Source organism: Pinus tabuliformis, chromosome 7 (assembly GCF_031772625.1).
Source record: "Pinus tabuliformis cultivar Carrire ecotype Pingquan chromosome 7, CPIR1, whole genome shotgun sequence".
Taxonomy (NCBI): Eukaryota; Viridiplantae; Streptophyta; class Pinopsida; order Pinales; family Pinaceae; genus Pinus; species Pinus tabuliformis.
The window spans coordinates 1,591,884,180-1,591,910,965 of record NC_142293.1 but is presented as its reverse complement, the minus strand read 5'-3'; the positions used below and the strand labels follow the sequence as shown (position 1 = coordinate 1,591,910,965).

The 26,786-nt window shown below is 38.7% G+C and overlaps 1 pseudogene across 1 annotated transcript in view; it reads right to left on the bottom strand.

Moving 5' to 3' along the window:
* Positions 1-1,781: 1,781 nt before the first annotated feature.
* The window catches only part of LOC149254192 (homeobox-leucine zipper protein HAT14-like), a 52,707-nt pseudogene continuing 27,702 nt past the window's right edge, over positions 1,782-26,786 (bottom strand). Inside the window, exons 2-4 of the transcript XR_016265485.1 lie at positions 2,767-3,101; positions 2,564-2,643; positions 1,782-2,473 (exon numbers count right to left, since the gene is read on the bottom strand). The product of XR_016265485.1 is annotated as a homeobox-leucine zipper protein HAT14-like (transcript). The remainder of the gene's footprint in view (positions 2,474-2,563; positions 2,644-2,766; positions 3,102-26,786) is intronic.

Sequence of the window (26,786 nt, the reverse complement as noted above, 5' to 3'; positions counted from 1 at the left end):
AAATTAGGAGGCCGGAAGGCAAAAACAAAAATAAGAGAATACCAAATCGTTGCTAACATTACAAGTAGCAAGAATAAAAGAAGCACTTCTTCCACATGGATGCCTTCCTGATTGTGATCTCACGCTCGCCTAAAGACGACCATCTAAACATGAACACGCATGCTCACCTAAAGACAACCATGCTTGAAGACGACCATCTAAACATGAACACGCACGCTTGAAAGGAAGAACAACACACCGGACACTACTCCATCGGCTCCAACCTCCATGGTCACTTCCACCTTCACCATGATTCCCGACACACACCTCGACTGTAAAACAATATAATTCCAGGAGCCCAATTCAGCCTTCCAAGCACATAAACGAAGAGAATACAGCCGTCCCCTTCCCCGATCTTAGAAGATAGCGGAGAATATATGGTGGAGAAGATTTCTCGTTTTGCTTAATGAATAGAGAGCACAGGAGGATTCGGATTGAAGCTTGCTAGAAGTGTTTCAATGCACAGCAGAACTCGGAGGTGAAAAGAAAGCAATTCAACCGATATTTAGAAAAAACAGTTGCCAGATGTGATGTGCGGCAAGGGATAATGAATCGAACACTTCAAATCAAAGGTTGAAAGTGTCTCACCTGATCGAACGGAGCAGGGTAAAAGTGTAGACGATTGTTGATGCATAGGAAGGCCTATTAGCCTAAAAATTGTTGGTTTAAAATTTGATGGATAAAAATCTAGCCATGCTAAAGGTCCACCTAATTTTGATGGCTTATATGCCTTTGGATTGTGATTACTCAAGCCATATATATAATAAGTGCATTTGATTGAAACTATCTTTGGTGAAATGCCATGATGACAATAATGAGTTTAGAGAAGAAAATAATTACTCAAGCCATATATATAATGAGTGCATTTGTTTGAAACTGTGTTTGGTGCAATGCCATGATGACAATAATGGGTTTAGAGAAGAAAATATGTTCGCCATTCCAAAATGATTTTGATACTTAAACCATATATATAATAATGTTATCTCCAAATAATTTGATACTCAAGCCATATGAGTATATTTGATTGAAAGTATCTTTACTACAATGTCATAATTCCAAAATGATTTTGATACTCAAACCATATATATAATGATGCTATCCCCTAGTGATTTTGGTACTCAAGCCATATATTTGATTGAAAGTATCTTTAATGCAATGCCATAATAACAATAATAGGTTTAGAGAGAAAATAATTATATCTGTGGATAAATGAAGACTATATCTTTCAGGTAAATTAATTATTAAACAAAATAAAATTATGACCTAATTAATTTTATTTAAAATTTCATTTTATCGAAATATTAAATTTTAATTAAAATATTAAATTTAAGCCGTGTAATCTCCAAAAACATTCCAGTTAATATATATATACATCATGTGCGAACCACTTGCGTAGCAGAAAAGCATGGCGCATGGCATTTATCATAGCACTTCGTGGACTTTGTTTAAAACACTTTATAATGTATAGCAGTTATATTTCTCTTTTCCATCCATCCATTTGTTTCGAGAATGATTATAGACCTGTACTTGATCGTTGAAGGAGTTTTCATAATGGGCTGCTGTGCATTTTTGGGAATGTCTTAAATAGTTTTTAATACATATCTGTATGCCTGTCCAGAATTTTGCAGAGACAAAATTTGTACGTGCAAAGAACCTGTCCAACCTGTAATTTTAATACCTATAAGACTTGCCCTGTGGAAAAGTTGACAATGAATTTGAAATTTTTGATGGACAGATACATGAAAGCAACCAGACCTGACACACTCGTTACTGCAAAATGGTTTCTTGCGTCGAGTCACTTTTCCTTTGAAGGAACCAGGATTTTATCTTTAAACCAGAAATATTACATCATGTTTACAACCCGGTGCTCTTGTTTGAAGTGAGACTACCATGGGTGCATGGGCATATGATTTCCCTGAGGCAGTGAATTAGCACAATAGGCCATTGACTTCTGCAAGGAAAAGCTTTGCAAACCACAAGAGTTATATAGTGATATATGCAGTGTATATATATCTGTACGTTTTTTTTCTCTCTTTTCGAGGGAAGCCAAATCTCTCAAAATCTGACCAAAAACTACCACTGACAAATGATATTTTACACAGATAAGCTTTGCAGGCAAGCCTGGCCTGAGGAAGCCTCTCAAAGTTAGCAAGCTGCAGACTTTTGGGCAAACTGCGAAATCCGGGACATGGAAAATGAAAGGTTACGGCTGTTTTCCATGGTAGCCACCCTTTCACAGGAGAGACACATGGTGAGCGTTGTGGCAAGCAGCGGCATGTAGTAATTATCCTGTCCTATCACGCACTGAGGAGGAACCGCCTTCAGAGCCCTAAGCTCTTGCAGCTCTTTCTGTAGCCTTCTGTTCTCCTCCGTTAGATTCTCACAGCACCGCTTCAGAACCTCGCAGTCTACTTCTGTCTGCTTCAACTTTGTTCTGCAAAAGCAAAGACCTTACGTTAATGGCCGCAAAATCACAAATACGGTACAGTCTCTTTTTTTAAAGGTCCCTAAAATGAATTCTTACCGCGCTCTTCTGTTCTGAAACCAGACTTCCACCTGCCAAGGTTGCAAATTCAATTCCTTGGCCAAAGCGTTCTTCTGTTTCTGCTAAGATCCCGATCAGAAAACCGGATCAGCGTGTAATCTTAAATCCATGAACTGCCAAGGGTTCAAAAAGAAAGCAAACGATAAAAGATTACTGCGATTAAAGATTCAAGGATGCATTACCGGGTTCAGAGTGCTGTGCTCCAAGAAACTTTCCTCCAGTAGTGCAGACTGCTCCTTGGAAAGCCGAAGATTTTTCCTCGTCGAACCTATCTCCTCCTCGTCGCTTGTCCTGGAACTCACGTCGCAGGTTCGATCCCTCTCCGCCTCCAACTCAAAGGTTCTTTCTCGCTCTCACTTCACTACCACGAAACCGGTGTCAATCGTCCGCAAGGTATCGACCTGGAAAACCGACGAATACTTAGACTCATTGGTAGCCGGAACCCGATTCATGTCTATCCCTCCGCCGCGTACGATCCCAGACAGATTTGACTCCGCGACCGTTACCTCTTCCCGGCCTGCAAACAAAGAACGGTGTCAAACACAAGAAAAGGCAAAGCATATACACAATCCAAGAAAACACAAACGCGCAACTGTGGACGTATATTCACCGTTCTTGGACATAAGAGAATCGGAAAAATCAGTGAAAATATCTTCCAGAAAGAATGGGAAAAAGCAGTAAAAATATCATGCCATGCCAAGAAAGCAACTCAACGGATATTTGGAAAAAACAGTCACACTTCAAATCAAAGGTTGAAAGTGTCTCCCCTGATCTAACGGAGCAGGATAAAAGTGTTGACGATTGTTGATGCATAGGAAGGCCTATCGACCTAATTATGAATTTAAATTTTTGAAATAATAAAATATTACGTTTTAAATTCCAACTTAATTAATTTAATTATAATTATATGACTGTGAATTATTTTAATAATTAAACGACAAATTCTAAGCATAAAACTCTGGAATCTTTTGGTAATTACATGTCAATATATGATAATATGTTTTTTGAGATTATTTTCAAACTTTAAGTTGTGTTGCGGAATCTTGCATAGAATTCTTAATTTTATGAATTATATTAGGTTGAAAATCCACCAATACGTGTTTGCAGTAAGAAATTGTAAACCTAATAATACAAAGCACGTGAGATAGATTTAAATAAAGAAAAAGGCCATTCACACCACTTTTAACTATACATGTAATCATTTTGAATATTAATTTTGTCATATTATGAAAAGCATAATATGCATTAGAGGTGTTTTACCATTCAAAAATCATATATATATATATATATAATTTATATTTAATAAATATAAATATACTAATAATAAATTACTTAAAGATATCAATTTAATTATGAAACTTAATTCCATATATCATATTTATTTATCAAATAAATAAATATTTATATTAAAGTTAAAGCATGATTTATATTTAAGAGGAAATAATCATAAGTGGGTAAGTGAAAGTATGAGTTTAAACTTAGTGTCGGTATTCCAGTTCTAAATTTTGGCATATACATAATTAACTAACCAAATGGTACAGAAACTAGCTGTGAGCTTCGAGAGTTTAAATTAAGTGTGTGTGTTTTTTTTTAAACACAAATTTTTAAAATTAACACATATTCTATTTTTGAATTATATATTAATTAAATTTATAGAAATATTATAATGATTTATTTAAATTTAATCTATAATTCTTTAACATAGGAAACCATTATTATGTATCATATTAGCTATCATAAAAGGAATTTGAGGCACTTCAATCAAATTGGTTTGAACCACTTTACAAAGAACAATATTGTAATGAAATACAATAGTTTCATTTGGTTATATTTGAAGTGGTTTAGTATTACTATTCATTTGACTTAGTGGAGGGATTAGTATCTTTTTTATCACATTTGAATCATGTTTAATTGCTTAAACTTTATCAATACACTAGTATACTATATAAAGTTCTAATTTTAGTTATTTATTTATGTCAACATGGAAATGTTGAAGTATAATGTTGTGATGATGTTTTATGATGTGATTGTATGTGGTTCTTATTTATTTATTTAGTTGTTATGATAATGATGTAGTATGCTCATGATTAATATGATATGCATAGGGATTATGATGTTATGATATGAGGTATATTGACATGTGGTTCATTTATTATGTGATGATATGTCTTTGATGTTCATATGTTGATGTTGTAACTTATGAGGATATTATGATGTGAAGCATGTGGTAATTGCAAGAAGATTTTATAACATGAGAATGTGGTGATTAACAATGATGGTATGTTATCATGATGACATGCAAGAGTTGGCATGTAGATTATTTTCTATGATATTATGATTATAACTAATGTAGTGGTTGCATGTTGAGATGTGGTGACTGACAGGAACTCCACAAATGGGCCAAGAGGGCCGGTTTATTTGATGATCTCATGGGAGCCCATACTTGCGAGGGAGAATATGTAACACCATATGGGTTGGGGATATACTCAATCAACACTACATATGCCAGTGGTTCCTTTGTCTTGTATAGCTCTTGATGGATAGCTCTTGAGGGGCTATGGGACCATCTTGAGGAGGCCAAGTGCCTGATATTGTAGGCAAGGTGCCTAGTATTAGATTGGGATGTCGAAGTCTAGTGGGGGTGTAAGGACTTCGATGCCTGGGGTTGTGCACCTTAGTAGTTGTGGGGGGAGTGGGCCAACCTTGCGAGATGCCCATAGTCATTGAGTACCGTATCGGATGTCTGCCTTGGGGCAGATGAGGTTTGAGTTAGGTGCAAGCCTTGGGGCCAGCCTTGGACTAGTATACAGACCGATGAGGCTTATGCATGGACACTAATCAACAACAACGAACATGGGTTCCACAACCACAGAAAAACCTTACCTAGGCAACCAATCGCTCCCTTAAACAAAGAGAAACTCAGGACCTGGCCAACAGTGAATGTCGAAATACCCTGACAAAACAAACCCACAAAAGGGATAACTAGGCATTTCTTAACACAAATATCACCTTAGACTTCAACATTGCTAGAGTAAAAATCGACACAAGAATAGGAAACAAACATATCCACGAAGACGTAATTACTTGAGATATGAAGATCCTCCATAGAAGAAGACTGCAAGACCAAGACCCACCACTTATCCTCGCCATTATCAAGCCTTAACTAATTCTCAACAAGAATGCAAAGAACCTCACACCACGTTATCAGTCCCCGGGCTGGATCGTGTTTTCACCAAGAGCCTAGAGAGCACTTAAAACACACATATCACAATAGTTGCAAAGAATTTATGAAGAAGAAGGAGGGAAGGAATTTTGTCTCCTTGTTGGCATTGCACCTAAGATAACCCAAACATAATGTTTCCATACCACCCACCATAAACAAACATTGTAGAGTTGCACAATATAGCCACTCCCCCCTCCTCCCTCGGCAAGCTAAAACCTTCAAGTGTTAAATGAATGTCTAATGTCTTACCCATCTCGAGTAGGGGTGAGTTAATTCTAAGCATCTCGAGCATGGGATGAAATATCTTTTGCATGCAATAGTCCGAGGGGGGTGGATTCCACCCCCACCATTAATTTCCACAAATGGTGACAGGATGGAGGACCTCGATCTGTCACATTATGACGTGAGGATCACCCTAATCGGGGAATTATAAATATAATTATTAATTTTTTGTGTTTTATTTTATTTTTAGTTTTATTTTTATGTAATTTCACTGAGTCAAAATGCTTTATTGATTAAAAAAAATCCAAAGGAAAAATCATAATGTTATTCAACCTGAAAGCGAGGAACAAAATTACATTCTACAGATGTTGGTAAGCATTCGGTCATATAAGCTTGTCGATTGATGCATAGTAAAAAGAAAAAATCTATGAAAACATTACATAATTTTGTCAAGCCTAAGTGTGATAAAAGTAACTTAGCTTCCCCTTTTTTCCTTTCATTTTCTCCACCCTTTTCCAGACTTCTTGTTTAGGAATGGTTGTTACTATTGCCAAGTGATTTCCTTATGCCTTTAGAGGGACTTATTTGTTTGAGTTTGAGCTCTTGGATACATGGGATCTCTTTATGCCCCCCGATTCCTTTTCAATGGGTGTTTTCACTTTCTACAACTATGTTGTTATGATCTATATTGATTCAATACCCTTCTAGCTATGAGCCATTGTTACTAACTCATCCCCGACTCCTCCTTTTGCATGGATACTAGGTTGTGTCCATGCATATGTATTTGGAGTAATTTCCATGGCCTCTTCTTTTTCGTCATCAAAAATGTCAAAAAACTGCCAACCCTTTGCCTATGGGACCTGCCTCTTTTTCTTTCTTGGAGTATTTTTTTGCTTATGGGAAAGTGTTTTGAAGATGTCATGTTTGAAAATAGGTTCAACATCATAATGTAGCATTCTCATAATCTAAAACCTGTGTCCACTAAATTTTTTCATGTTTTAAACGAATACGATCGGGGAGACCTTTGCTAAGGTCTATCTCTACACATATTCCGACAAATATAAAGATACCTTTTGTTGTTCTATCCATGCCCATTCTTTTGAATATACCCAGGTTATTTCCAATATCGTCCAGGACCTAATGGTGCTATAAGGGAAGAGGGAGATTTGGTAACCTCACCCATACCGACATTGTTATTACCACCATGCTTGTAATATCAAATTATCGGAACCATGGGGTAGTGAAAAACCCAACTCTACCCCAAAAACCATGGCCCTTCGTTCAGAACTTTTTACATATCTCGTCGTGTGTCAAATTGTACCATGAAGAAGTCTTTGGATCATAATTAGAGATCATAGTTTGGTGTCCGATACAATTCTTCAGGTCTTGGCGAGAAACCATTAAACAAAAATATTAATAACTTAGATTGTAGATCAACAAAATATGATTTTACCTCTAGGGCTTTTACATCCATGGCTGGTACCTTGTCCATTTTCTCAACAATATAAAGTCATGGTATATTTTGGATCGCATCAGTTGGAGAAACAATCTTCCCTCCCTTTCACTACATCCTTGAATGAGATGGATCCATTTGGGTTTCATAATTTATATTAGGGTTTTTGAAGGTTGTAGCTCCACCTTGTAACCTCGTATTTAATATTATGGTAGAATCCCTTCCCACACCATAATATTTTAGTTAGAGGACATCTTGGAGTACTTTTCCTTCATATAACAAAACTAGATTGTTGTTAGTATATCTATGTCATTTTGAATGCTTTGCTTCAAGTCACTAGTTCCAAGCCCCAGGTCCATGGAGTAAATGGTTTCCCATTTAAATTTTTTATAAAAATACGATATTTATCTTTCTCTCTATCTTTTATCCATATATGGAGATGAGAGACAGAGAGAAGACCCATAAGAAGGCAGGTCTAGAGAGAAATTATGAGATTTACCAATATTAAAGGCCATATCTACAACATGTTTTAGATATGTTGTAAATTGGTCCTTTGTCAATCCCATATTTTGGGAAAAGAGCCTCTACACACAAGGAAATGAGGGCCAAATATGAGACAAGATCCAACTCTCATCCTCATAATACATTTCTAGAATACATTGATACCTTAAAGACCATTGTTCGAGTCTTAACCCAAGTTCGATCAAAACATACCAACACACATTGGGATTTTTTTTAATGAAAAAACGGATCTTTACCTTGTACGCAGGGACATAAAGTTAAAAGTTTGACTCACAAAACCTTGTCTTCTTGCTCCCTTTGTAATCAAGGTGGAATCACGATAATAGAAGGATCAATTTGTTGAAGGCAATAGCAAAGGAAAAAAAGTTTTTCCACGCACTGGAACAAACTTGGAGGCTCATTGTTGCTCTGTTGTGTTTCCATATAGTGGGATTTGATGCTCTGGTTTGTGGCGTCAAAATGGGAGGATCCATAACACAGAAAAACCCTAGACTCCATCAAGTCTGCTCAATAATTCAAGTTCAAGAATATTTATTTTTCAACATAACGGTTATGATTTTCATCAATAAAAGTTGCTTTCAAGGCCATAACCTTTTACATATCCAATTGAAGTAAAATAACCCTAAACTTGGGGAGAAGGATGGCGATGAGGTGAAGGTCGTGACCCAACCCTGACACGGGCTCGGGTTTGGTTTACTGTAGGTTCCTGGTGCTACCCTCCACCCGACCTAGTCTAGCATCGCCCCCCACCAGGAGCCGTCACACCTGAACTCTGTTACTAGCTCCCATGTTCCCTGTTTTCTACATAGGGCATATTCTCCGTGACCGTGTCGTGCCCTCACCTATCTCCTTTGCAGCAGTTTTTCTCCCACATCGACGGTTAGCCTAGATTACGGCGGTAGCTGGCATTAACTCCCAGAGAAGTCATGGACCTAGATTTTGTGGATTATTCAGAGGACCCTCTCAAAGGTGCCTCTATATGGACTACCCCTCATGCAAGCTCAGAGGGTTTCTTTCCATTCAGTAGAGACTTGACAGAGGCCATCACTCCTCTACCTGCGATTATGGGTCCCTATTGCTCAGTTATCATTCTACCCGTTGTTCCTCCTTCCTGATCGCCATTCGCTATGCCTCCTCCTTCGCCGACTTCCCTGCAATTCGTGGCTAATTGCATTATCCCTAATCTCATCGCCTGCTCTTCTTGTGACCCTCCTCTACAGCCTTCTACCGGATCTCACTACCCTTCCACTACATCCCTCGGTGACCCACTGCTTTCCTCTCATGGTCTACCCCCCTCTGCTCTGATATCATTTCCCCTATCGAGCAGTTTCACAAATGTCCCCCCCCCCTATTGGACACCTTCCACTCTGGCCCTAATCTGAACCCCTCAAACCCTAACCCTACTTACCCTACCCACAGTGGACCTCAGGAGGGTGGCACTGATGCGGGACATAAGCCCAGGAAACGATAGAAGTGCATAAAATCAAGATCTCAGGACGTCATCATCAGCTTGGAGGAAGACATGCAGTGGGGAGAAGCCATGGAAAATGCCAAACGAGTCCTGGTGGGCAGAGTTCGAGGCAGGAACTACACGGCAAAACGGTTAAAACAATGGGTGGCAGAAATTTGGGGACAGCACCTGGCTGAGTTACCTTTTGTACAAACCTTCATCTACGACTGGTTTTCTTTGCGATTCGCTCAGGCCGAGCATACAAACTGGATCTTGTCATCATTTTGGCATATAGAGCAGGCCCTTGTGCTGCTAAGGAGATGGAGCCCCCTATTCGATCTAGAGAAGGAACAGTTTGGGGCTAGGCCTCTATGGGTTCGCCTCCCCAGCCTGCCACTACAATTCTGGTCTGAGGACATATTCAGACGCATTGGGAACTCACTCGGCACCTACTTGGAATTTGACAAGTCATACCTCTCCAAAGGAATCATGGCTTACGCAAGGATTTTAGTTCATATAAACATCCGAGAAGGTCTACAGGAGAAAGTTACTTTGCATTGGAAGAATTTCACATGAACTCGGATCTTGGATTAGGAAGGGGTACCATTTACGTGCAAGTGCTGCCACAAAGTGAGTCATCTCTTCAAGGACTGCCCTCTAATTGGGAAAGCGAGGAATGGGAACAAGGGGCAGACAATTCCTACAAAAAATCCTCAGGCAACAGTAAGGCACAACCCTTCGCATGAAGCAATGGAGCACACAGCCCTTGAAGCAGCAAAGCATTCCCAGCCTTGGAGACCCCAAAGAAGCATGGAAAAGCATCATATCGGCCACCCTCTCCTCCTCTGACTAGGTCAAGGGCAGCTGCTGAAGCTGCGCTATCTTCGGGTATGTCCTCTTCTGAACCCTGCTCTGTACAATACTCTCATTTATCAGATTGCATGGATGTCTCTATGGGGTCTCAACAGAGCTTTGGTTTTTTATCATTCCCCCCCATTACCCTTGCTTGCCCTCTACAACACCCTCCTCCTACGTTCTCCTGTACCCCCCCATCCTTCCCGGAGGCTAATCCATCTGCATCCTCCGACTCTAATCATGGAACTCTTCCCCACAAATACCAGCTTCGTTCCCTTTCCAGATCACGGGCCCCGGACTCCATAGGCATTGGCCTGGTATCTACCCCCATCCCTCTGAAGCCTCCTAGAGGTCGACCATCCTCCCTCTCCAAAGCCAAGCAGCAGGCAACGGAGGAGATTTTAATAGGGCGTCAACTCACTATAGACCAGGTACTCAGAGCTCAGAATACCTTGGACTCGACCCCCACATGAAGATTCTCTCATTCAATTGTCGAGGGATGGCTAGCCCTAAGAAAAAACTAGCCCTGTGAAGACTACTTAAGTCTGAACTCATCGATGTTGTTTTCCTACAAGAAACCCTGGGACTTGCTGATGCCATATCTCACCTCCTTGAATCCATGCTTCTTGGGTGGTCCTTTCAAGCCCTTGATGTTAATGGTCGTTCTGGAGGCATAGCCTTGGGCTACAACCCTCTCTCTATCAAGTTGTGTAACATTTGGGGTGGCTTTGGATACTTAGGGGTTGACATCTTCTCATCCGACCTGGGCACAGACTTTAGGCTATTAAATGTATATGGGCCTTGTCATCACAAAGAAATATTTTGGGAACATCTTTTGACCTCCAACATCCTGCAACATGACAACATTATCCTGGGTGGAGACCTTAACTTTTCTATGGGTTTCTCGGAGTCTTGGGGTCATCATGCCTAGGTCGATCCTCTCTCTGCCTTTTTGAACATATCCTGGAAAACCATAGCTTTATTGATGTCCCCTCTGCTAAGATTCTACCTATATGGAGAAACAGAAGGATTGGAGAGGATAATCTTGCGAGAAGGCTTGATCGTTTCCTCATTAAGGAACGATTACAGGAGTTAGGCCTCATCTTCAAACAATGGGTTGGATCAGGTGGTATATCTGACCACTTGCCGATTTTTCTTGACATAAGGGGAGGAACAAGCAAACCCAGAGCCCCTTTCAAATTCAACACCACCTGGTTGAAGGATGCCTCCTATACTCGAATGGTATCGGACTTCTGGAAGGCCCACCCCCTAATGCTGGAGGGAACATAACAGAAGGTTTTGTCAGCAACTTGAAAGAGCTGAAAAGACTATCAAAAATTTGGGCACACAGTAAGAGAGAACAGGAAGCACAAACCCTTAGCGAAATCGAATCAGAAATTGCTGCTCTGGAGGACGAGCAAGGAGGGGTTTTCATATCCAGAGATCAAAAGGATAAGCTCAAGCTCCCCCTAACGCCACCCTTGCTGAGGTCATCAGAGTGGCACAACCCTTCCCTAGGTTTGTAGATCAGGAGAATGTTATGGAGTTGAACAGGGAAGTCACTTTAGGGGAACTCGAGGCCACTCTGAAATGGTTTAAGCGAGACAAGAGTCCTGGACCTGATGGCTGGTCGGTGGAGTTTTATACAACCTTTTTTGAAATTCTTGGAGACGACCTTCTCAAGGTCATTGAAGACTACAAGACAACAGGTTGTATGCATGGGGCCATCAATACCACCTTCATTGCCCTCATTCCCAAATCAAACAATCCGTCCTCTTTCGATCACTTCCACCCCATCTCCCTTTGCAACTGCATTTATAAAATCATTGCAAAAATCATAGCAAATAGACTCCGCCTCATCCTCTCCACCCACATCTCCTTAGAATAATTTGCTTTTCTTCTGGACTGTCAGATCCATGAAGCAGTTGGTACTGCACATGAAGTGATGCACTCTATCCAGAAAAAGAAGATCAAAGGTATGATCATCAAGGCTGACCTCTCAAAGGCTTTTGATCGGGTAAGCTGGCTATACCTCCAAATGCTCCTAACTCATCTTGGTTTCCCATATGAGTTTATAAAATGGATCATGTGCTGCATTACAAACATATCCTTTAGTGTTTTGGTTAATGGAGCAGCTTCACCTTTCTTTCATTCTAAAAGAGGCCTCAGGCAAGGGTACCCCCTATCCCCTTTACTTTTTCTGCTAGTCATGGAGGGACTCAATAGACTTATTCAAGATATGCACCTCAGAGGCAGATTCATGGGTATCAGGATTACTGACAGTTGCATTGTTACACATTTACTCTTTGTGGATGATGTGTTGATATTCCTAAATGGTGGCATTGGGGACCTGACTACCCTTCAAAACACCATCTCCCTCTTCCAATATGCAACTGGTATGGTCATAAACAACTCTAAATCCACCATCACTGCTTCTGATTGCACCCCTCATGAGGTCCAATTTGCTCTCCACCGTTTCCCTTTCACCCTACTTCAATTGGAGGATGGACTAAGGTATCTAGGCTACAAAATAGCTAACTGGACATGGATAATATCCAAGCTAGAAGACTCAATATCCGGTACCATAAGTATCTAGTCCTTACTAAAGCAGTTCTTGAAGCCACCCCGGTGTATTAGATGTCCCTAGCCTGGATACCTAGACAAATCCTCACTAGAATTCAAAATCTTTGTTGTAGGTTCCTTTGGAAAGGCAATCAATCTGAGAGGATCTTTGCATGGGCAAAATGGGATCTGCTTACTCTCCCAAAGAAATGGGGAGGCTGGGGAGTTAAAAAACTGGATGACTTCTCATCTTCTCTGGTGGCCAAGCTAGGATGGCAACTGATCTCAACCAATAACCTTTGGATTAAGGTGGCTACTTCCAAGTACATTTCACCCCTTAACCTGATGAACTGGCTCAGATAGACAAGCTGGAATAAAACTGGAACCTCTATCATCTGGAAAGCAGTGCTAAATTCATTGCCTCTCATCCGAGATGGACTCTGTTGACACCTAATCCTCATGATTGGGTGAATATAATGTAAATAGATAAACAAGTAATATGAATAGTCATCGGGAGATGAAGTGAACAATCTCTCCCTCATGTATATAATGAAGACCTACCTGAAGGAATAAACACGAATAAATTTTTGGTTGAGGAGTTACTGCCTGGTCTGACATGGTATCAGAGCCAGCACCATTTTTTTTAGTTTCCCTTTGCTTTGTAACTCCCTCCTGCATATTCTGGTTATATTCTGCCCATGTTCTGCAGGGTGACATCTTTGTCAAATCCCTGCGAAATCTCATTCATTGTTTAATGTATTCATTGAAGTGTGTTACCTCTTAAAGGAGTCAATTCATTGTGTGTTTCATTTACTGTGAGTTCCATTCGTTGCGAGTTATACGCATGTATTTACTGTGAGTTTCAACCCACGACTTGCGCTTTAAAATTACTCCGCCTTACCAATGTGCCACAGTTGATTCTTCATCATGGACTCATGGCTTTGTCCCCTTTCTGCGACAAGGTCGTCTCCTCAATGCTTTTGTGTTAGCTTTCTTTTGGCGTAGCAAGTTCCATGTTAGTTTTCTTTATTAGAGCAGTATTTCTGGCACCCGTAACTGTTAAGCGAAGTGCTAAAAACCCTCTTTCAGTGACAAGATTTGTATCGTTTCTTGCGTCCATGTCCAGGTCACGCTGCGTTTGATAGGAATGCCAATTTGTCCATTTCATAGATGGTGCAAAGTATTCAAGCCAATGTTGGTCACCAAGAGCACTCTTACAGATTAATATGAGCTATGCTGCTTACCTTAGCATGGTTTATACCGCCAACTGTCATGGGAAATCTCGGAGATTCCCTTCGTGTTCCATTTCTTTGACGGACAGAGAAGCAGATTTGGAGAACTCGTTCTGGCGCTGATTTGGAACAGTTCTAGGCACTCTTGGTTTGGGGGATTATTTGGAAGGAGGTACCATTGTCTTTTTGTTTACATTTGCTGAATGGCTGGAAGCAAGATCGAGTGACAAGGTATTGCATTCCTCTCAAGACAATTAGATGATGCTTATAAATGTTTGCCATTTTACTAGCAATTCTATTTGGCATTTGGTATTTCATGGCAGGCTCAAGCAGAGATTTCTTCCGTTATGAATTTAGCTTCACCAATAGCCATTATTGAAAAAAAAATGGGGAGAAAATATCTGTGGATGATGTGGACATTGTCAGTGCATCGCTGATCTAAATGTTTCTTTGGGAAATGTTTTATAAATCCATTTTCATTTAAAGTGTTTTGAAGACTCTGCCATAGTAAAGTGTTTTGAAAACTATAGTGCATTTTTTTCCCTTTTACATAGCAAGTGCAAATTGTTTTATCACTAGAAGAGCAATTTTTTTCCACTGTACATAGATTTTACAATGCATTCAATCATATCCATGGTGGGAATAGTTCTCACTGGCAAGGAAAAATATCCATGGTGGGAATAGTTCTCACTGGCAAGGAAAACTATCCTGAATGGTCCCGGATGATAAAACACACCCTCATTTTCAATGAGTTGTGGAAAGGAGTGTGTGTAAGAGATGGAGACAATGAACTAGAACAGCCTACCTCAGACAAAGAGCTTGTCATTTGGGAAAACAAGAACAGCAAAGCTTATGCATTAATCGCAGCATCTATAAATAAAGAGGTGAGTCGCCATATTTCGTCATTTTCAACTGCCTTTGAAGCCTTACAAAAGCTAAAAGAACTATATGACTCACATTATGCACTTGAAGTTGTTCAACTCATGATTAAACTCTTCACTCTTGAACTGCAACATAATGATCCTCTTGCTCTTGCATCTAAAGTAAAGTCTATAATTCATGATATGAAATCCACTAAGTTTGAATTGGATATTCCTCTTATCGCTTTTCTCAAGGCACTTTATCCTACTTACTCCAATTATCTTGAGTCATTGCAAGCAAATGGAAATCTCAAAGATATCACCTTTGACTCTCTTATGAAAAAGTTTGTTGAAAGAGAGAAAGCTTTTGGAAAGAAGACAGCCCCTAAATCTTCTGAAGAGGCTGTGTGCCTTGCTCATAAAGAAAATCATCCTGCTCAAGATTCTTCAAGAGGAAGAGGTGGTCGAAGAGGAAGAGGAAGATATTTCAGAGGCAGGGGGGGCAGACATTCTCAAGGAGAAAAGGCAGATTTGCACCGCATTCGCTTACATGCAAGCTACCATGGGACAAAATTGAGCAGAAAATAAACCAACAGAAAGGTAAAACTAATGATACAGACAAAGGTAAAGAACTTGAATCCGCTCACTATGTTGTGGCACAATGTAATATTGGAGTAAATGAAGATTTATTTAATGCTTCACTTGCTTCTTGGAAAAATGATTGGTTGCTTGATTCAGGAGAAACCTGCCACATGACTCATAGAAAAGATTTTTTTGAATAATTTATTGACAATGTTGATGGAGCAGTATACTTTGCAGACCAATCAAAAATCAAGCCATCGGGGCTTGGCACAATCAGGCTTAAATTGCTTGGTCTTCCAGACTTTCTTCTGCACCATGTTCTATATCTCCCATAGCTGAAGAGAAACTTGTTGTCCTTGGTTCACATCCGCCAACAAGGTCACTCCATTCATATGTTTGATGGCAAGCTTGAGGTGAGAAAATCATCTGACCACTCACTTGTCATGAGGGGAATAGAAGAAGAAAGGCTTCTCGAGCTGCAAGGAAACTTTGCTCGTGCACAACATTTCTCATACAATTCTCATCATGAAGAAGGTACTCTTCCATCAAGTTTATTATGGCATGCTGGATTTGGACATTTGAACTATGACAGCCTCCGCTTGTTGAAGAAAAATGGTGTTGTTGGTTTGCCTACAATTCATAGGAAACTTAAGCAATGTGATGCTTGCATTCTAGGAAAGCATAGCAAACAATATTTTCATGATTCACATTCAAGAGCACATAGAAAACTTGAACTCATTCATTCAAATTTATGTGGTCCAATGCCTGTTCCTTCTGCAAATGGAAATAAATATATGATGACATTTATTGATGACTACACCAGAATGTGTTGGGTTTATTTATTGAAGAACAAATATGATGCTTTTCAAACATTCAATGATTTTCATAAGTGGATTGAAAATGATGCACAATCTCATATTGGGTCTATTCGCACTGATAAAGGAAAAGAATACACATCAAATGAATTTGAAAACTATCTTCGCCAACATGGGATCAAACATCAAACAACTATACCTTATAATCCCCAATAGAATGGTGTAGCTGAAAGAATGAATAAAACAATCTTAAATATGGTACGATCCATGCTCTTCTTCAAAAATGTAAAGATAATGTTTTGGGTTGATGTTGTTCTATGTGTTGCATATATAAAGAATAGATGTCCATCTAATGCTATTAGAAACAAGACTCCTTATGAAATGTGGTATGGACATGTTCCTTCAGTAAAGCATCTCAGGGTCTTTGGTTCCACCTATTATGCCTTGATACCAAAGGTACATAGAAACAAACTTGGTGCTAGAAGTCGTAAGTGTATCTTCCTGGGGTATTCAAACACCTCTAAAGCATACCATCTCTATGATGAAGTAAATAAAAATTTTGTTGTATCTAGAGATGTATTTTTTCTTGAATCATCCAAAACTGACAATGTTGTTGAGCAGCAACTTGATCGCTTGGATAGATTCGCAAAAGCAAAATCATTTCAAGAATTTGATAATCAGATTCCACATCTTGAAGGGGGGATTCCTATACTAGATCAACATGTGGAATCTTCTTCTGAAGAACAGTCTCGCCCGCATGAAACTCCAACAACAGATGATGCTTTAAGTGATGTGATTGATAGAATTGGGAGACTCAATATTGATTCAGTCCCAACTCAATCAACAGAGTAGCCTGGGCCATCTGAGAAAGGTCCCCCAAAGTGGCTGACAAAGACACTTGAAAGTTTTCATCCTGATGAGGTTGGAAAGACAATAACTAGAAATTCAAACCGGCAAAATGGAGGTGATGTGGATGACTCTAATTCACCTATTGATATGGATGTTTCTTATGATTGTGAATTGAACTTGTCTACAGATTTTGAACCAACTTCCTTCAAAGAAGCTGCTTCTCATGATGAATGGAAAGAAGCGATGCAAAAGGAGTATGATGCCCTCATAAAGAATGGCACTTGGAAGCTAGTTGATCCTCCATTAGGAACCAAACCAATTGGCTGCAAGTGGGTCTACAAGAACAAGTATAAAGCTGATGGCTCACTTGACAAGCACAAAGCCAGGCTTGTGGCAAAAGGTTTTGCATAGAAGGAAGGGGTCGGTTATGATGAGACTTTTGCCCCCATAGCAAAATGGGCTACCATCCGGACACTCTTTGCACTAGCAGCTCAGAACGGTTGGAAAATCCATCAAATGGATGTAAAAACTGCTTTCTTAAATGGTGATCTAAAAGAGAATGTTTTTATGTCTCGGCCTGAAGGATTTGCTGAAAGGACATGAACATAAAGTATGCAAACTTGTGAAGTCCTTGTATGGCCTCAAACAAGCACCGCGAGCCTGGTATGAAAAACTAACTGAGCATCTTCTGAAACTCAATTTCAAACATTATGATCTTGATGATGCAACTTTATTTGTCAAGAAAGTTGGAAAAACAATTGTATATCTTGTGGTATATGTAGATGGTCTTTTGATGATAGGGAACAATGAAAGCTACATTGCATCCATAAAGAAGGAATTAGGGAAAAGTTTTGAAATGACTGATTTGGGCTATGCTCATTACTATCTTGGCATTGAAGTAACCCAACATCCGAAGTCCATATTTCTTTCTCAAAAGAAATACATTAGAGATCTGTTGAACAGGTTTGGAATGACAGAATGAAATCCTCTTACTACTCCAATGGAACAAAACTTAAAGCTCACATCTATTGAAGGAAAAGAATTTGAGGATGCAACAAAGTATAGATAGCTTGTAGGAAGTCTCAACTACCTAACTACTACCAGACCAGACATTTCGTTTTCTGTTGGAATCCTCTCCAGTTTTATGCAAAAGCCTTGTGAGGGACATTGGTTTGCTGCAAAAAGAGTTCTAAGGTACTTGAAGGGAACGCAAGACTTTGGAATCAAGTATACACAGGTGGACGACTTCAGCTTGATTGTATACTCTGATTTAGACTTCGATGGAGACAAAGAAACTGGGGTATCTACTTCAGGATATGCTATGAGTCTTGGATCAGGAGCTGTCTCCTGGAGATCACGCAAACAATGAGTTCCAGAAGATTCCACAACATAAGCAGAATACGTGGCAGCAGCTAAAGCAACAAAATAAATTGTGTGGCTCAGGAAACTTCTTGAAGATTTGCAGGTAAAACAAGTACAATCAACTCCACTCATGATTGACAATACCTCTGCAATAAAGTTGGCGAAGAACGCAAAGTTCCATGATCGAACGAAGCACATCAATACTAAATATCATCTGATTCAACATCATGTTGAGGCCAAAACAATCCATCTCCGTCATTGTTCCACTAATGAGCAAATTGTAGACATCTTCACCAAAGCGCTTGGAAGAGAAAAGCTTGAATGATTCAGAATGATGCTTGGACTCACCAACATCCCTTCAGATTAAGGGGGGGAATGTTGACACCTAATCCTCATGATTGGGTGAATATAATGTAAATAGATAAATAAGTAATATGAACAATCATCGGGAGATGAAGTGAACAGTCTCTCCCTCATGTATATAATGAATACCTACCTGAAGGAATAAACACGAATCAATTTTTGGTTGAGGAGTTACTGCCTGGTCTGACAGACTCACTTGGAGAATTCAAGATGGTGCATCTGTCCACATCGGACTGGACCCATGGATTGGGTGTGGTAATGCCCATGTGCTCCCTGATGAACTTAAGCTCCACCTTGCCAACTCAAGCATTACTCACATCCACCACATTGCTGACATGGAGCGATCCACTTTTCTTCATCAGGCCTGGAAATCTGTTGGTAGATTGCATATCCCACAACAGTGGCATCAACAGTGGACAGACTACACAGCGACCTTATCAGAATCTCACATCAAAATAATTGAGGGGGAGGATGAAATCATATGGGCGCATGCAAAAAATGGGCGGTACTCTCCCAAAGAGGGTTACCTCTATTTAGCTAGCAACCATATACCACAACCTATAGATATATGGTGGAAAGGCATGTGGAAACTCAAAGCTCCCCCAAGAACCAAAGTATTCATGTGGTCAATTTTGAAAAACAAGACCCCCACAGGTGACAATCTGATCAAGAGAGGAATGCACAGACCTTTTTGGTGCAGCTTATGCAAGGACAACACAGAATCAGTGGACCACCTTTTCCTCACCTGCCCTATCACCATAGATCTTTGGGTATCTGTTCTCCTGAACATCCCTACTCAGTGCACATGGTGGGGATAGACTACCAGAGATGCTTGAACCACATGATGGTCATCTGCAGCCCCGGCAAAGGCCATGAACCTTCCCCTACTCATCTGCTAGGAAATATAGATTGCACGAAACCGTCTCATCTTTAAGGATACAGCTCCTCATTGGCCCACCATCTCCGCTCGACTTCAGGAAGACTATAAAAACATTCCTGATGATGATGATAACCCTCCTCCCAAGCATATTGTCCCAGAAACCATTGACCACACCCAGCCATGGGCTTTCTTTGATGGATCTGCTCAAGAAGCAGGGTGTGGGGGTGGTGCCATACTACATCTGTTAGACTCCCATCATTTCCAAATTCAAATGGGGCTTGGAGGGGGCACAAACAATTATGCAGAGCTCATCACTGCCAAATATCTCATTCAGTTTGCATTAGAAAAACATTGCAGCAAGCTACAACTATTTGGGGACTCAAAAATAGTGTGCAATTGGATTAATAGATCATCAATATGTCATGCATACACACTGAGGCCTATCCTAGATGAGGCCCATAGACTTATCTCTTTATTTGACAACTTTGTTTGTCGTCATATATATAGGGAATGCAACACAATTGCCGATATGCTATCCAAGGAGGCAGCGGTCAGGCCACGTAACACATGGATGATCCAGGAGCTGAGGGAGGAAGCACACTACCAGTACTATCATCGCCCATTTATGGACCATATAGTATAGGCTCAACAGGAGCCTATGCTTTTTTTCTTATATGTTAATATTATCATGTTTATATTTTTATCAGTTGTATCTACAGACAAACATACTCTCTGAGCAAAGTATTTTTTTGATAACATTATATGAACTCTATTGATGGCAAAGCCTCCCTGCGTGGAGAGTTGATTATATTTTTTGTTTTACTTCAAAATTAGCAGGCACTCAGACTCATATACTTCATATGTGAACAACATCTACAATATGTAATTTTCCTTAATATATTGAAAATTACGATTTTTCCAAGGGGAAAAAACCTTTTACATATTCAGCTAATTCTTCAGATTCCAACATTTGACCAAACCAGAAAAGATCATGCCTTCTACTATCCTTTTTCCTATCCTAGTTCTGATATGAACATACTTGTAAATATTCCAAAAAGCACCTAAAACCAATACATATTTGCAATACATATTCTAAGAAAAAGAGGAGATAATTAACTAGCCAGCTAGGGACGACCCATCTTTAGCAACCTTTGCAACAGTTATCGCTTCCTCACCCTGTTGGAGAATAGGATCAATGAGCGTAGGAGTGCCCATTTCTGCATGATGTTCCAGCTCCACATTCACCTCTATTGACCCAATTTGAATAGAAACTTCAAGTTTTTCCAAACGACAATCTTTCATTTCCACCTTTGCTTGCAACTTATCTAGCTTAACCTAAAGGAGACCAACTTTTTGATTGACAAGGAGGGATTAGACCTAGTTACCATTAGCCATAATTTCCCCTTGTCTGTTTGGCAGGGATAAAATATGCTCCATGGTGGAAGTCATATAATCATGTTGCACCACTATGTCGGCATTCTCTCGAACTAGTGTATATTGTCTACCAACTATTGACGCAAGGGAGCTCTAGATAATCGTCTAAACCAAATACAAACAACAATCCCAGGAAGAAAATATGAACATACCTTATGAACTGCTTATCCTACAAGAGCCTTTTCTAACCCACTTTTCCTGCGTTCGCAAGCCTTAAACAAATTCCCCCCATCATTAATATTATTGTCCATCAGTCCTCAACCTTCACATTCAGAACTGATGTTCAAAGCCACCTCCATCACTATGGCTCTACTTAAGCATGTTGAGATCAATTTCTAAATTAAAACCACTATCCACCTCTCCTTCATGCAATAACGAGGGTGCTTCCAGGCCACCATTTGTCTTCAACCTTGGGATTATCACATTACCTCAGCAAAGTGGGGAATGAATGTCTTGTACCCTTCAGAAGATATAACCGCCAAACATTTGCAGTAGGTTGCGACTATTTTCCATCCTAATTTTACCTACGTCAATGTTTTGTTGGCATTCCTTAATGCCCTTTCCTCTTTCCCTTATGTTTATAGCCCCCATTTGTCTAGGAACCTTATTTTTAATTACTTTGTTCATGGCAAAGGCTTATATGAGCATTATTCATTATCCTGGAGTATCATTCCTTCATCCAAAGAGGCTCCTTTCTTTGCTAGGGTGTCTGCTTTGGAATTGAGATGTCGCTTAACATGGAAGAGCTAAATAGATTCAAATTTTCCCATTTGTATGTGGATCCTTTGCAAAATAGGAATTTGATCATCGTTAGGATTTTCTCTTAATTTAAGCACTTGTTGTATGACTATTATTGAATCCCCAAATACCAATAAATGTTGAAGATTCTTTAATAATTCCATTTTCAGCCCTTGCCACAAGGTCGAGAATTTTGCTTGGTTATTTGTGGCGATACCCAGACCCCAAGCATATTGAATCTCAATTTCTTCATTAGGGTGATAAATAACCCCTCTTGCTCTTGCCTCCCCCAAGTTCAAGAATGATTTTATTGATAACTATAATCATCAATTATATATATATATATATATATATATATATATATATATGTATGTATATATATATATATATATATGTATGTATATATATATATATGTACATATATATATATATACATACATATATATATATATGTATACATATATATATATATACATATATATATATATATATATGTATATATATGTATATGTATATATATGTATATGTATATATATATATGTATATGTATATACATATACATATATATATATACATATACATATATATACATCTATCTATATATATGTATATATATATACATATATGTATATATATATATATATATATGTATGTATATATATGTATATGTATATATATATATGTATGTATATATATGTATATGTATATATATATATGTATAGATATATATATATATACATATATGTATATATATATATATATATATTTTTATGTATATATATACATACATACATATATATATATATATATATATATATATAATTTTATGTAATTCTAAGTCAAAATGTTAATTAAGACATTACAACATCTCTATTATATTGGGTTGGAGAGCTTCGAGATACATGAGACTCTAGTTTTAATCAAGGGTTTAATTATAAAATTAGGAAAATTGTATTAGAGCCTACATACAACCAACCTAGATCCATTTTAACTCTAGATCTATCAAGTGATGAGAGGGATCAAATATATTTTCACTCTAAAAGAGGTTTGCGTCTCGACATATTTCATCCCTCTCAGATCCAGAATTGAGACGGATTTAGGCTAGTTTAATGATTCATTATAATTATTTATAAATATAATTGTTAATTTTGTTTTTTTATTATTTTATTTTAGTTTTTAGTGCCATGTTATTTCACTGAGTTAAAATGTTTCATTGATAATTATAATTATAAATTATTTTATTTTATTTTTTCAATTTAATTTAATTTTTAATTTTTATATTTGTTTTATTTTGACCAAGTCAAAATGTGAAACATTACTACATCTCTGCCATACTGGTTTGGAGAGCACAAACGCATAATAATTATTAATTAATTAATTTTATTTTATATTTTTAATTTAATTTATATTTATAGTTATAGTTATATTTAATTTTGACCGAGTCAAAATGTTAAGCATTACAACATCCACATATCAGTTAATGTGAAACCATCCTAGATCCATCTTAATTCCAGATCTAGCAAGCGCCGAGAGAGATCAAATCTCTTTTCACTCTAAAAGAGGTTTACATCTCAAGAGATTTGATCCCTCTTGGCGCTTGGTAGATTCAAAATTAAGATGAAGCTACACTAGTTTAATTATTAATGATAATTATAACTATAACTATAAATATAAATATAAATATAATATAAAATAATTTACGGAGTCCAAATCTTAAACAAGACATTACAACATCTACCATATTGAGCATATTAATTTTATGGTTTTTTTTAATCTTTTATTTAATTAATTTAATATGTAACACACCCCCTCCCACATTTACCCAATTTTACCGGCCTCTCAAGGTAAACATGACACGAAGAGTTACTATGACATGACATGACCTCCTAGCTCCAGGAAGGATTTGGGGCCTACAACTGACCACCGACTGACAACTCGCAACATTCCTCAGGGCTACAAGACACTCAGGGGTGAAAGGAGCACCCCAGGTGACCAAACCTTAAGCTGGGGCTGCGTTTATCCTAACTTAACCCCCAATTTCATGCATGATAAGGCCTCCATGTTGTTATATGCCCCCAACCGCACACACAACATTGCCTAAGTGTGGTTGTGACCCAAATTGTCCAGTTAAGAGGGTGTGGTCTCGAGATCTGAACCACAATTCCAGGTTAGCCTCCAGACCACTTCTCATAACTGCCTGAGACTTCTTAGAATGATAAATGACTTGACAATAAGGGTAAACATTCAAACTTGAAGGCAAAACTTGACCTAAACTGCCTAGAACATAACAAACATTTTGTCAAACACATGGAAAACATGTAAGCTACAGGTCATGAATGCATATCTAATCATAAAAGTCTGAGATTCATTTGAGAATCACCGAGAAGGCCCTATGCCCTCCCCACATAGCTACAACAACACTTATTAGTCCACACATTCATCAACCAAGCAATAGTTAAACAATTCATCATAAGATCCATAGAAGATACACATCATATAACTAGAAAATAACCAGCATATAAACCATGGCAACCCAGCCATAATATCACAAATATAATCGCTACAATTATACATGAATCAGAATAGAAGAATAACTCTTATTAAGGTATGAAAATACTAACCAAGTCAGGGACTTCCATGTACCACCCGACCATAGATTGGGTTGAACCAAATCTCTCTTTTAGCCAATCACCCCACTCCATATTCCAAGCATGAATATGGGAACCTATGGAATAAACCAAACCAAGGCTTCCAGAGGCCAAACCACCTCAATCCTCAACCAATGATTCCACCTCACGATCAAACATCATTAGCACTAACCAGATCGGTATGTACCGAAGTTGTCCAGGGCTTCAAGAAATAGTAAGTCAAACCACAACCTTCCAGGGCTCCAGAGTGTTTGTCCAACCTAGCTTCAGGGACTAGTAACTCAACCCACCAAGGGTTCCAGATCGTTTGTCCCAACCTAGGCTCTAGGACTATTAACTCAACCCAAGTTGTTCTAGGGCTTCTAGAGCGTTTGTTCCAACCCACAACCATAAGGAATAATGAGCACCAATCATAAAACAATCAAGTGGAAAAACCCACAATACCATGGCTATCCAGGAAATAGAAAGGAAAGGCTAAAACAACACATAACTATAAAACCACATGCATATACCATGCAACCATAAATCAACATGGAAATCACACATGGAACCAATTACCTGCAAAGAAATCCAGCGGTAGTTGTTGATACACATGTTCCCTTGCGTTTTCCTGCTTTCCTTTTCCTTCTTTCTCCAAATCTAAGTGAATAATAAAGTTCTCCAAGAATACTCTAATTGCGTAAGAGTATGAGAGAATGAGAAAATAGAAGAGAACTCAACCCAAAATTGTAAAAAATGGCTAGAAAGTGATCCTCATAAGCATTTTTATCATTGAGGCCTCTATTTTCTTCATTTTTGCTTCAATTTCCTCCTCATGCAAATTTGTGACCTTTCATCTTCCTTTTCTCATATTTTCATAAATAAAATGTCAATTATTGTCACATTGCATTTGTCAATGCCTTTTCCAATTTCCATAGTCATTAATTAATCACCAGTGATATCAATCACTATGTTTTACCCAACATTTAGCTTGAAATACATGTCCCATGACCTTGGTCTTATTTTTATTTACATAGGAAATTAACCATGGGTTGTACAAACCCCTCCCCCTTGGGGGAACACTATCCTCAATGTCCAATGACACTTATAAACCAACAAAACACATGTTTCCCATGGAGATTTATAACACAACTGGATGCAACATTTACATCATATCATACTGCCAGGACCATGGCCTTCATACCATGAACACCAAACCATGTATTGGAGCTTTATAACACAACTCAATGTGGTATTTACATACATATGCATATATAGACGTAACCAAAACACCAACATCAAATAATATATCATAACACATACGCTCAACCAGCGAATAAAGAAGGATACATAGTCTGCATCTGATCAACCATCTCCCATGTAGCTTCATGAGGCCCAAAGTGCTTCCACTACACTTTAACTTGCTCGATTGCGAAGCATGAGCATCTTTCGATGCAAAATGCATTGTGGTTCCAGCTGGAATTATCCTTCTAGTTCTACCTATAATACAGACCATTCAATCACATGATCAACATGCTTCACATATCTTTTAAGCAATGACACATGGAAAACATCATGGACTTTCATTGTCGAAGGTAGTGCAAGTCAATAGACCATTGGTCCAATCCTCATAAGGATCTCGAAAGGTCTGAAATAACGAAGTGCTAGCTTGTCACATGATCCAATCCTCATGGAGCTCCTCTAGGGCTTGATGCGCAAGTACACATGTTCCCCAACCTGAAACTCCTTAAATACCCTATGTTGATCTGCATAACTCTTCTGTCTATCCTGTGCTACCTTTAGATTCTTCTTGATAACCTGCATTTATTGGTCCATCTCTACCAACATATCTAGTCCAATCAATACCTTTTTCATTAGGTCACTCCAATATATGGGAGTATTACAACTCCGCCCATAAAGTGCCTCAAATGGACTCATCCTCAAGGACTCCTCATACCGATTATTGTACTCCTCAACATGTCCTCAAGAATCTTGTTGACCCTTTCTGCCTGTCCATCTATTTTCGAATGATAAGTTCCACTGAAAGCTAACTTTATCCCCAAACCTACAAACAACTATTTCCAAAACCTAGAAGTTAACTTAGCCTCTATATCTGACACAATCTTCTTAGGAATACCATGTAACCTCACTATCTCCCTTATGAAAATCCGAG